Here is an 11,866-nt window from a genome sequence, read left to right as displayed (position 1 = left end):
TACTTTCTTTGCAGTACCAGGGATTGAATGCAGGACCCTGCACTTGCCAGGCAAGCTCTTATTCTACCGAGCTATCTCCCCGGCTCCTGTCTCTATTTGTATATATGAATTTTTGGGAGATTTGCCACAGTTATCATCAAATTTTCCATGTAATCTTTATGTAACCTAAAATAACCACACTGTGTCATATGTTTCCTTTTGAGATGATCAAAGCAAGAGCTCTCATTACCAATTTGATAAATCTAATGATGAAATTTTCATATTTTGTACTTTTGATATGTATTGTGCCAAATAGTCAAAGCAAAAATTAAAGTTCTCACACTTTTCCCAATTTCAAAATATTTTACAAAACAACTTTACTGAAAACAATATAACATTGGCCTAAAAACTGTTATATATGCCAGTGAAATAGAATAGAGAAGAGAGAAATAATCCATTACATATACAGAAAGACTAATTTTGGGCTGGAGAGATAGCTCAGTAGAATAAGTGGTTGGCTGGCTAGCACAAGGTCCTGGGTTTGATCCCTGGTACACACACAAAAAAAATAAAAAGACCTATTTCAACAAAGAGTGAAGGAAACAAGAAGTCCTTTGCTCCATTTAAATTAGGTTATCTGTATTTTATCAGGGAAATAGTCTTCAACAAATGATGCCCAAAAGATGAATATCCATGTGTGAAGCCATGAAATTAAACCCTTATTCTGTACACAAAATAAAAATAGGTTAAAGATTTATACGTGAAATCACAGAAATTATAGATTAACATAAGTAGAAAAGCTCCTTGACTTCGATCTTGGCAAAAATTTCATGGTATAACCCTCAAAACATAAGAATATAAAAGCAAAATTAGACAAGTGAGATGACATTAGGCTAATGAGCATCTGGACAATGCAGGAAATAAGAGAGTGAAACTGCAACCAACAGATTGAGAAAAAAATTATCAAACTATCCCATAAAGTGTTAATATCCAAGGGCCAGCGAGATAGCTCAGTGGTTTAAGGTGCCTGTTTAGGCAAGCTTACGCAGATGCAGGGGACTGTGGTTCAATCCCTGGCACCACATGCCATACCAGCCCTGCCTTCAGGGCAGGCTGAGCTGGCAAAAACAAAATTAATATCCAAACTATGTAAGCAACTGATAAAATAAGAATAAACTGATTGAAAATGGAGCAAAGGACTTGCACAGATATTTTTCATATTATTTACATGTATGAGAAAGTTTGCTCAACATTATTAATCATCAAGGATATGCAAACCACCATGAGATGTTACCTCACTTTAGTTTGTACTGCTATTAGCAAAAAGACAATAGCAAGTGTTGGACAGAATATGGAGAAATGGGAGATTTGTGCATCACAACAGGATTGTAAAACAGTAACTCTTCTGTGGAAAGCAGTAAGTAAGTGCTTCTAGAAGTTAAAAGCAGAGCTCCCATATGATCCATCTATCCTACTTTGATGTATAATGCAAAAGATTTGAAATAAGTATCCAAAAATGGTGTTCTTCTTTCCTCCTGTATTCATTGCAGAATTATTGAAAAGAGCCAAGACTAGGAAGCAAGTCAAACATCCCTCTTTGGTTAAATTAATGAATAAAGAAATATAGATAGATAGATAGATACATAGATAGATAGATAGATAGATAGAGAATTATTGGGACTTAGAATAGAAATTCTCCTGTTTGTGACAATATGAATGAACCTAAAGGACACTATACTAGATGAAACATGTCCATCACACAAAGGCAATAAGTGAGTCCACTTCCACGAACTATCCATGAGTCAATCTCATCAAAGCAGAGGATAAAATGATCCCTACCTGGTGCTGAGGGTATCAGAAAATGTGAGAGTTATTGTTCAATTTATATAAAACTTCAACTAGGCAAGAGTGTCAGTGTATCTGTGGTACAACATAACACCTATAGTTAATACTGCATCATGCACTTTATTTTTTATTACAAAGTTAGAGCTCTTGTTAACTGTACATAAAATAGCAACAAAACAACATGCACAAAACCTTTTAGGGCTTGCAGATATGTCTATTACTTTGATTTGACGATGTTTTCACAGGTGTATGCTTTTGTCCAAACTCAACAAGTTGTATACATTAAATATGCAGTTTGTAAGATATCTGTAATACAGCAAAAGAGTTATTAAAAATGATGCCTGCAATAGGATGGATACATTTACTTTTCATCTTTATTTTAACAGAGTGTTTATATTTTCTCTTATGAACTGAATGTATCACTTCCATTACAAAATGATAATATCTGCTGAGGGCAAGAATAGAGGAATAAGGATTCTCATGTACAATTGTCCTTTTGAAATGACTAGATGTTAGTATGTTACCATTATACAGAACAGCAAATTTTATGTTGTTACTGTTTCTTTTTATGAAACAATGTGGATAACTGAAATCAGACAGCAAAATTTTATTTAAACATTTGATGATTTCCCCCAAAGCAAACACTTCCCAAAAGGGATCACATAAGAAGGAATAGTATGCATTTATCAAACTCTTATTTCCTTTTCCCTTTGGACCCACAGTGAGACTACCCTTTCTGTCTTCCTTAACAGCCAATTAGAGGCATCTGATCAGATTGCAGAAAATTAAAATTGTGCACTAAGCTGATGGAGTTCATTTTCATACCTTGTCCCTGCAAACTTTTTTTTTGTATTTTAGAAAAGGGTCTACAGGGTGTTCAGGGTCTCACTAGTAGATCAGACTCATAGTGATTCTCCTGTTTACAGCCTCCCAATATCTGGGATTACAAGCATGAACCACCACGCCCAGTCTCAATTGCTGTCTCAGCACACCGTGGGGGGCGGGGCAGGCATGGCAGGTCCAGGTATCGAACCCCCAGCCTCTGCACCTGCTTGCAGGCACTGTAATCTGCTGAGCTATTTGATCAGCCCTCGTGCAAACTCTTAAGAGGTCTTCCACCTCATCTTCCACATTGAAGTTCTTCAATAAAATGAATTAGTTTTAGGATTTATGGGATAGTGAAGCAATCCAGTTGAAGAAGTCTCAACTCGTTATTAAGTGCATGGAATATACCTGAGTATTTTATTACCTTTTTGTAATTTGACAATAGTTTATTACAACAACCAATCTATGCTGACTACTTCAGGATAGATAGTATTATTTCAGGGATGAACTAATACTAACATAAATCCGAGTCCCCAAAATGATGCAGTTGTCTAAAAAAAAACACACACACACACAAAAAAAAGGTGGATATGTTGGGAGCCATGGAAGCTAGGAAATCGATCAAATGTGTGTAGGTGGGACTAGGCCTCAGTGCCTAAAGTGAAAAAGCTACCTCAGTCCTGAGATAAACCTCCTGTCTGGTTAAGGTCAGCTGTTAGTAGAAAACCTTGTGTCACATGGTACTAACTTTGCAAAAGTATAAATAAGATGCCGCTTTGTTGGGGGAAAAATATATATATATACACAAGATAGCTAGGATAGATATATATCTACTTTCTCTTAGTTCAATGAGAAGAAAGGTTTGTACTAATATTGTTTGGCCAAGATATCATGTCTGCATCTTGTCCTCTGAATAAGTACTATTAAGACAACAATGTGCAATGTATTAATTATTGTAACTGTCCTACTAACCTATTTTGAAACTGATTCATTGCTATTTTATCTTTTTTTCTCATTAAAATGAATTTTTAAAAGTTTACAATAAAAAACACAGTACTCTTAGGGGAGTGGCTAGGAAGACATTTAAGAGTTAAAAGAACTGAGTCATCTTATTTTCAATCATTTCACTATGGTTCTAACAAATTTTAAAATAGTCTTTACTAAGACCATCTCCAGCTTTCATTTTTTTTTTCTGTTACAGATCATATTTTCTCTAAGACATATTGGGCTTGTCTTATTTATTCTAGCTAATATTTGACCATGAAGAAATATAAAATCTTATTTGTGAAGAGCTGAGGTTAAATCTACACCAAGATAATTTTTACTTGAGAATATTTGTAAAACAATTTAAAGAAATAAAAATAAATTTAAATTAAAAATAATCAAAATTCTAAACTCCAGATACTGTCTCATAGTAACACTTGAATTCGGTTTTTCCAAGGAGCATTCTTACTGGCCAAAGACAATTATATTAGGATAGATTTTTAAAGTTTGACAGACATGACAGCACACACCTGTAGTCCCATCACTCGTGAGGTTAGGTGGGAAGGTTGCAAGTTTGAGACCAGCTTGAGCTACACTGAAAGTTCAAAGGCAGCCTGGATAGCATAGCAAGACCCTGTGTCAAAATTTATTTTGCTATTTAAACATGGCAATTCTTTTATGAGGCTGAGATGAAATTATCAATGGTCAGATTAAAAAACTTTTATACATGTGACAATCTTCACTTTTCTTCTTCTTTACTTTTTTTCATTGATTTTGCAGAGCTGAAGATTGGACCTTAACCTTGTTTGTGCAAAAGCAACCCACAATTGAGATTCAGTTCCACTTCTTTACTTTTTTTTTTTTTTTTGGTGGAACCGGGGATTGAACTCAGGCCCTTGCGCTTGCCAGGGAAGCACTTATTCCACTAAGCCATCTCCCCAGACCCTTCTTCACTTTTCTTTACAGAAAAAAAAAACTACAATGACATGGGTCAGTTTCAATGAGGCACTCTTTTGGAGCAAAGTGTTTATATGTGTGTGCCCATATACATGTGTGTGCATGCATGTATATTTTGTGTCTAAGTGTGCAAAACAAACACATATATAGTGTCTAGACAGTACCAAAAGGCAAAAACTTCTCACTAGTTTAGAACAATTGCCATACTAACTTGACTGTCCTGAAAAGATAGATTAATATATAAACAGTAAATATAGCAAGCATTCTTATACCCTGAAAAATAATTACTTATTTCAACTGCCAAAGAGCTTTTCCTTATCTCTCCTTTAAGTGTTCTCTTCAGCACTGTGCAGGCTGTTGCTGATTTCAAGCTCTTATAAAGTAGTAAATGCTGAGGTGTCGTCTTGGAGTTGGCAGGATGATCAATCACAAACTCACCTTGTAGAGGGTCTTCCCCTACTGAGTGACAGGACACATATCTTTGAATGCGTATGGTTTTGAAAAACTTAGAAGCTGACCTTTAAAATATCATAAATATGCTAATGGAAGTATTTACATTTTCCTGTGCTTTTTCCCCTCTACTTGCCCCAATGCAAACGTAACTTCACAAAGCATTTGAAGCCTTACACCATTTGGAAAGCAGAAAACACCATGGCTGATTTTGTAATCAAGTGCTAAACAATACCCTTTTTTGTTTTGTTTTATTTTAAACCCTCTCAGGGAAACTTTTCATTGCCATGTGTGCTATTCCTTACTTTTTAGCCTCACCTCCACTGCTCAGATTTGGTGGCCCAATCACACTTAATGATTTTGTCGTCCCAAAACAGTCTAAATATTTTCACTTGTGATATCACTTCACTGAAACAGTATCCTTTCTCCAAACCTGTGTTCAAACATCATTCTTCACTGAAGTCTTTCTCCAGCTGCCAAGCAATGTTATTTTTATATTTCTACAGAACACAGCGCATACAATTCAGCTATGATGGTTAATATACGAGTCATCTATGCATAGCCTTGTGTCCCTCAAGGGCAGACAATGCATCAGATTCATTTTCATACTATCTAGTGAGTTTTCTGGGATGCAGCAGCAGTAAATAAATAGGTACTGAATAAATCTGGGTACATACCATTTCTCTAATGAATAGGGCTAGCATTAAAGGTTAGAGGATGAGCTTGGATTTGTACTGTCCTAGATCAAAAGTCGTAGCCTTTCTACGTATCAGCCTTATGACCTCAAACAAGTTTTCTTTGTATCTCTTTTTACTTACCTGTAAAACATGGCTATCAATACTACATATCTAATGGAATTGAAATGACAATAAAAACTGGAAGTGGGGGGCACCGTAAAGTATCTGAGAGACACTACATGTTCTCTAAATGGCTCCTTTTTATTTTTTTCACTTTTCCTTTCTCCAGCTTGCTCTTAATAAACCAGAACTGCTACGTAAGTGCTATTGGTAGGGAGGGAGTTTTCTCCATCAAATCCAGACCCCAATCTAAAATAGAAAACAATATACACAAAGGGAATATTCATCAGTAAAATGCCCCTCTCCACCCATGGAAAGATGTAGAACTCCATTTGTGTTCAAATGCAAATAGAGCGGAAGTTGATCTCATTTGTCCTTTTTCCTTAATTGCAGAATAAAGGGAGATATGAGTTACACCAAAAACCTTGTATGTAATCATTAACCTTATTTTGTGGCCAATTTCAAAATAAGTTGCTACATACTTTGCATGGGAGAGCTTCCTTTTAAAGGTTTTTTTGGTATGAGTTTTCTTTTTCTTTAGATATGCATACACCCATAGATAATTGCAGGTTAACAGCGTGTATCAGAGAACACCATGAATCATAAAACTAAGTAGAATTCTCTTGTTACTTTCAAAAAATATTTGAAGACAATCCTTTCTTGCTGATAAAACTGTAATTACACTTTACAGTCTTCACAACATTACTCAGCAAATTGTAGCTTTTTGTATAAACTCTTTGTCCTTCAAGATAGGTTATTACAAAAAAGCAAATTCTAGCTTTCCAAGGCAGATAACTTTCCTGAGATATGCTTTTAGATCTTCACAGGCTGTCTTTGTTCTGTTCTTGTCTATAGCTTTCAAAGAGTTAGAAATATCTGCAATATATTTGACATAGCTACCGCTGCCTTTAAAAATGTTGCCTACCAGGTTGATGTAAAACAGTATTATGAAAAATTGGGGTGGGTTGTGGCTAGAAAGCAGATCATATAATTACTAATCCTCATAGTGTGTCTCTAATATAACCTGATTAATAGTATGTTCCTCCCATCATAATGTAAGCCATATTTTCAATAATGAAAATTTACCTTAAGTGAACGAGGGTGTAAAATGCTATTTCAGTTAACATGAACATAGTTTTTGCAAGGAAAGGCTATGATTTCATTTTGTGTGCATATGCATCCATGAATGAATGTATGTATGGTCATTTTGTTTCAAAGGATTATATGTATTTTAGGAGAAGTTCGCATTTTGAGCTGTTGATCTTACTAAATTCAGATTAGGGAAAAAGCACACACATAAAACTCTTCTGAAAAGCCAAACCAAAGAAGTCATTTTTAGCTCTTTGGTTTGTTGAGTGCATAGCAGTAAGAAAAGATAGGTTAGGCATGAACTCCAATATTACAGGTATGATAGTAGAGACCTTGCCCATTTTTTCCCATATTACTTATTGAGAAGGTAGGACAGTGCCTGGTTATAGTAAATATTTACTGAATGAATATCAATCTAATTATAGGAGTGAGTGGAAAATGAAAAAATTTATAGTGAAAAAGGCAAAAATCTCCTATAATTCAACCACTCAAGAATGCTAACACATGTTTATATTTCCTCTGCTCTAGTTATATCTTTATGGTTTTGATAAAAATAAACTTATATCTAGTCTATTAAAATTCAATTAGAAGTTTTGAAAGGATTCTTTCATGCTGTCTCTAGGGCCTGATGGTTTTTATTTCTTCCTTTATATCTTCCCATTCTCTTCTCTCTACAAACTTGTCTTGTGCTCTCGCATCTCTGTACAAATTGTCAAAATATTCCTCTCTGATCTAGTCCAGATACCATGATTTAAGCCTCCACCATCACTCTTGGTGTAACAAGAAGGACTCCTCGTGAGACCCCTCAGAAACCTTGCTAACTGGATCATCGGAAGACTATCTCTGAGTCAGGTAAACATACTTCTTTCGGTCTTATTCATATTAACTGGAGAATTACTGATATTTTATAGAGTTATGGGATACCTAGGTTGACTTGTTTAACGTGGCTTTTACAACTGCACTGAATAGCAATGTGGAATACCAGGGCCATGCTTGGAATGCCTGTCATTCTGGTCCTCTAAATACATACTGCTTGTCATGTCATATCAATTACTGGCATACTGTGTCTCAAGTAAATGTTTGTTTTTAAAAAAGGGTAATAAATGAAAACAAGGGACAAGAAAAAAAAACATGGCTTATTGGGATATATTTGGGGGATGCTTTTGAAAAAAGGAGAAACTTTACAGACACTCAATGAATATAGTATCTATGAGATTAGAAACCATGTCTTTCACCATTTCTGAAGTATCACAGATACTAAATAAATTATGAAAGGACACGATGCATTAAGATCATTTAAATGGTAAGCCTTGCAAGCCATTTAATGCACTACCACAAAGATGCTCCTTTACATGTATATATATGTGGAAGTGAAAGAATGTGGCACAAAAATTGTGTGAGTTTCTCTGTGTATGTGTCAATGCTACTTCTTTTCCTGCGTTTTTTTTCTCTTTCTCTTCTTGTATTTTAGGGAAGGGTCTACCGGGTGTTCAGGGTCTCACTACTAGATCAGACTCATAGTGATCCACCTGTCTACAGCCTCCCAAGAGCTGGGATTACAGGTGCACGCCTAGTCTCAATTGCAGTCTCAGCACACCCCAGAGGCAGAGCCAGTGCGGCAGGCCCAGGGATCAAATCCCCGGACCCTGCGTCTGCTTGCAGGTGCTTTAATCCACTGAGCTATTTGTCCGGCCCTTTCCTGGATTCTTTGTGTACAGAAAGTGATAGACTAGTATGTAATTCTGCTGATGGTGCATGTGTCCTGGCTTTCCTACAGTACTGAAATAAATTTGAGAATCTCTCTTAACTCTACAACCACATTTCACTAAAAATATGGACCGTGGCATTCACGTAACATACTTGTGCTTTAAAGTAGAAAATGTTGTGAGAGAAATTTGCTTTATTTAGTGCAGTAGTTTTAATTTTCTTTAAAATCGGGGGCCTGGGCTGGAGAGATAGCTCAGTAGCATAAGCACCTGCCTGGCAAGTGCACGGCCCCAAGTTCAATCCCCGGTATAAACAAATTAATTAATTAATTAATTAATTAATTTTAAAAAATTAAAGCTCCTGGGAACCCCAAAGGCACAGAAGAGAATTTACGTCAAATAGTTCTATGTTTGTTACTGATAAATATCAGGCATTGTGACACATTTCATTCTATTGTTTTATGAAGTTTGAAAAAAACGTGAACTTAATGATTTCTAGAATCCTGCCTAGTATTCATCTTTGATAAAGCAAGAAAATACATGATTAGAATAACCATTAACATTAGCAATATTATAACTATCAATTTCATCATAGCATGTGCTTTAAAAATGGAGTTATCAAGATAACTTTCTTACTACACTCTGGAAACACAAATGCAACTTTTGTACTGTAAATATATAAATAATTTAATATTACATTTCCAGTGATTGCAGTGGCCAATAGGGAGTAGACACTAATAGAATCTCTCAAAATTATATTTACCTCTTAAATATTTAAGAATCATCGGGTCTGGAGAGCTGGCTCAGTGGAATAAGCGCTTCCCTGGCAAGCGCAAGGGACTGAGTTCAATCCCCAGTTCTGCCAAAAAAAAAAAAAAGAAGAAGCATCAATACAAAATATTTAAATAATGTCACACCACCATTTTGTAAATCAGTGTTAATTTTCGTAGTTCAGGCAGTGTTTACAATATAATCTTTCCTCTGGTTTGGCATTACTTTCGTCCATAAATAGCATCAGTTCAAGTGAAAGCTACTCTTCAGTTGACCTCATAATAATAATCAATGTTGACATAGTAGTCACTACTCCTGTATCTTGCAAAACCTTACTAACTGCATATAGCTTTCAACTCGTATATGAAAGATTAATCATCTCCATTCACTACTCACTGTTCATCTTTCGAAATCCTACTTTATGTGATCTATTATATAGACAAAACCACTTTATTCCATGGGCAAATTTTATCATTCATACATTTTCACTGACATGTCATTTCTCCCAGTTGAGATTCTGTTCATAAATTACATGAGGGAAAATCTGACTGTGAAATAATCGATGCTTGTTATCCATCCTATTTAATATAAAGCTTTGAGAGCAGCTTGTAGTTTTACTTTTTAAAAAAATCATTCCAATGAGACTGAAGTTACAGAAAGTTTTTGAGCTACATCTGTATTTAAACTCATTTTCTGGGGGCAGAGGAAGCAAGTAGAAACTTTCCAACTATTCTGTTCATGTAGACAATAGGAAAGAAGAAAGTTTATTTTCCCTTAACTTATTTTCAAATAAGCTTAAAAATGTTAAATGTTAAATAATGCAAACACATGGCCAGAGTGCAAATATTAAACAGTTCTATCTATTTAGAAACATGATTGTATAAATGATCATGTAACTGTAAAACTTGCATGAGATCTGGGAAATAATCAGCAAAGACAAATATTATTTTTCTGCAGTATTAGACATATTTAATAGAAAAATGTTATGATTCATTGGATTTTTAAAATTTTAATATTCACATGTTTTGATTATTAGGCATTATTTATGTGAACTCCCTGCTTTTAAAATAGGTAATATTTCTCTTTAAAGACAATAACAATTGCTGTTTAATTACCCATTCAAATAGAAGGCTAAGATATCAGTATTTTAACTGAAACTAATTCTCCATACTTAGCAGGAGAGAATGAAATAAAAGTAGAAGTAAAAAGATCTAAAACATTTCAAAGATATCTGTTCTTTTATAGTTCACTCTCAATGGTAGACCAATGTTTAAACTTCCATTCAAGACAGAGCCGCCAAGGGCCTATAGAGCAGCGTGCCTAAGTTTTATCATGGCTACTGCGATATGTACCTCACCCATGACTCTCCATCTGTGAGAAAGACACACTGCAGTGGTAGGAAACATAAAGAGAATGTGAAAGACTGCCACCAGAAATGGATGGAAGAGGAAGCTCAGAGCCTGATTGACAAAAGAACGGCTACATTTCAACAAGGAAAGATGCCTCCTATTCCACTCACCCTTCCTTCCCCAGCAGGGGCTATGATCCCACCTCCACTCAGTCTCCCCAGTCCTCCTCGACCTGGTATGACGCCAGCACCCCATATGGGAGGCCCTCCCATGACGCCAATGATGGCCCCCTCCTCCCAGGATGATGCCAGTGGGACCTGCTCCTGGAATGAGGCCACCCGTGAGAGGCCACAAGCCACTGATGCCTGGGCCTCCCATGATGCAACCGCCAGCTCGGCCCATGATAGTGCCCACTCAGCCAGGAATGACTCGACCAGACAGGTAAAGTGGAAAGGCCGGCCTCTCTGTATCAGTTTTATATTATTCTGCTTCACCAGAGGATCATGGTACTGTGACTATGCATGTTTTCTAACAGCATGAATGACAAGGAAGACTTGCTCCCCCTTCCTATCAAAGAATAGTTTTGAAGGGAGAAGTACGATAAACAAAAGTGCAGAAACTAGTTTCATTTGTATTGTGAAGTCTGAAAATAAACTTGTCAGCTCTTTTAGTTAAAAAAAAAAATCAAACTTCCACTTAAGAAGTTTAGTTGGAAAACAGTGAGTCACTGGATAGAGTGATATGGAAAATATAAGCCTCAGATATCTGCTTGGGTTGACTTCAGGCCTCTTCTTCTAAAATGTGGATACAGCCAGGTGTGGTGGTACTATCTGTAATCCCGGTACTCAGAAGGCTGAGGCTGGAGGATTGCTGTGAGTTTTAGACAAGCCTGGGCTACAAAGTAAACTCAAGGCCAGCCTGAACTACATAGTGAGACTATGTTTCAAAAATAAAATAAAATAAAAATGGATACATTAAAATCATGAAATTCACTTCAATCGATGCTTTCTTTTTTCATTTCTTTATTTGGTGCAGGGTCTCACCGGTGCAGCTTGGACTCCTCTTTAAAGCCTTCCCAGCACTGGGATTACAGGCATGCACCACCATGCTCTGA

General features: G+C 36.1%; 1 pseudogene; it reads left to right on the top strand.

The window, feature by feature from the left end:
* LOC101570906 overlaps window positions 1–11,197 on the top strand; it is a 25,102-nt pseudogene extending 13,905 nt beyond the window's left edge.
* The last annotated feature ends 669 nt before the right edge of the window (window positions 11,198–11,866 follow it).

This window comes from Octodon degus, unplaced genomic scaffold, assembly GCF_000260255.1.
Source record: "Octodon degus isolate 3935 unplaced genomic scaffold, OctDeg1.0 scaffold00181, whole genome shotgun sequence".
Taxonomy (NCBI): Eukaryota; Metazoa; Chordata; class Mammalia; order Rodentia; family Octodontidae; genus Octodon; species Octodon degus.
This window is presented reverse-complemented; position numbering and strand designations above follow the sequence as displayed.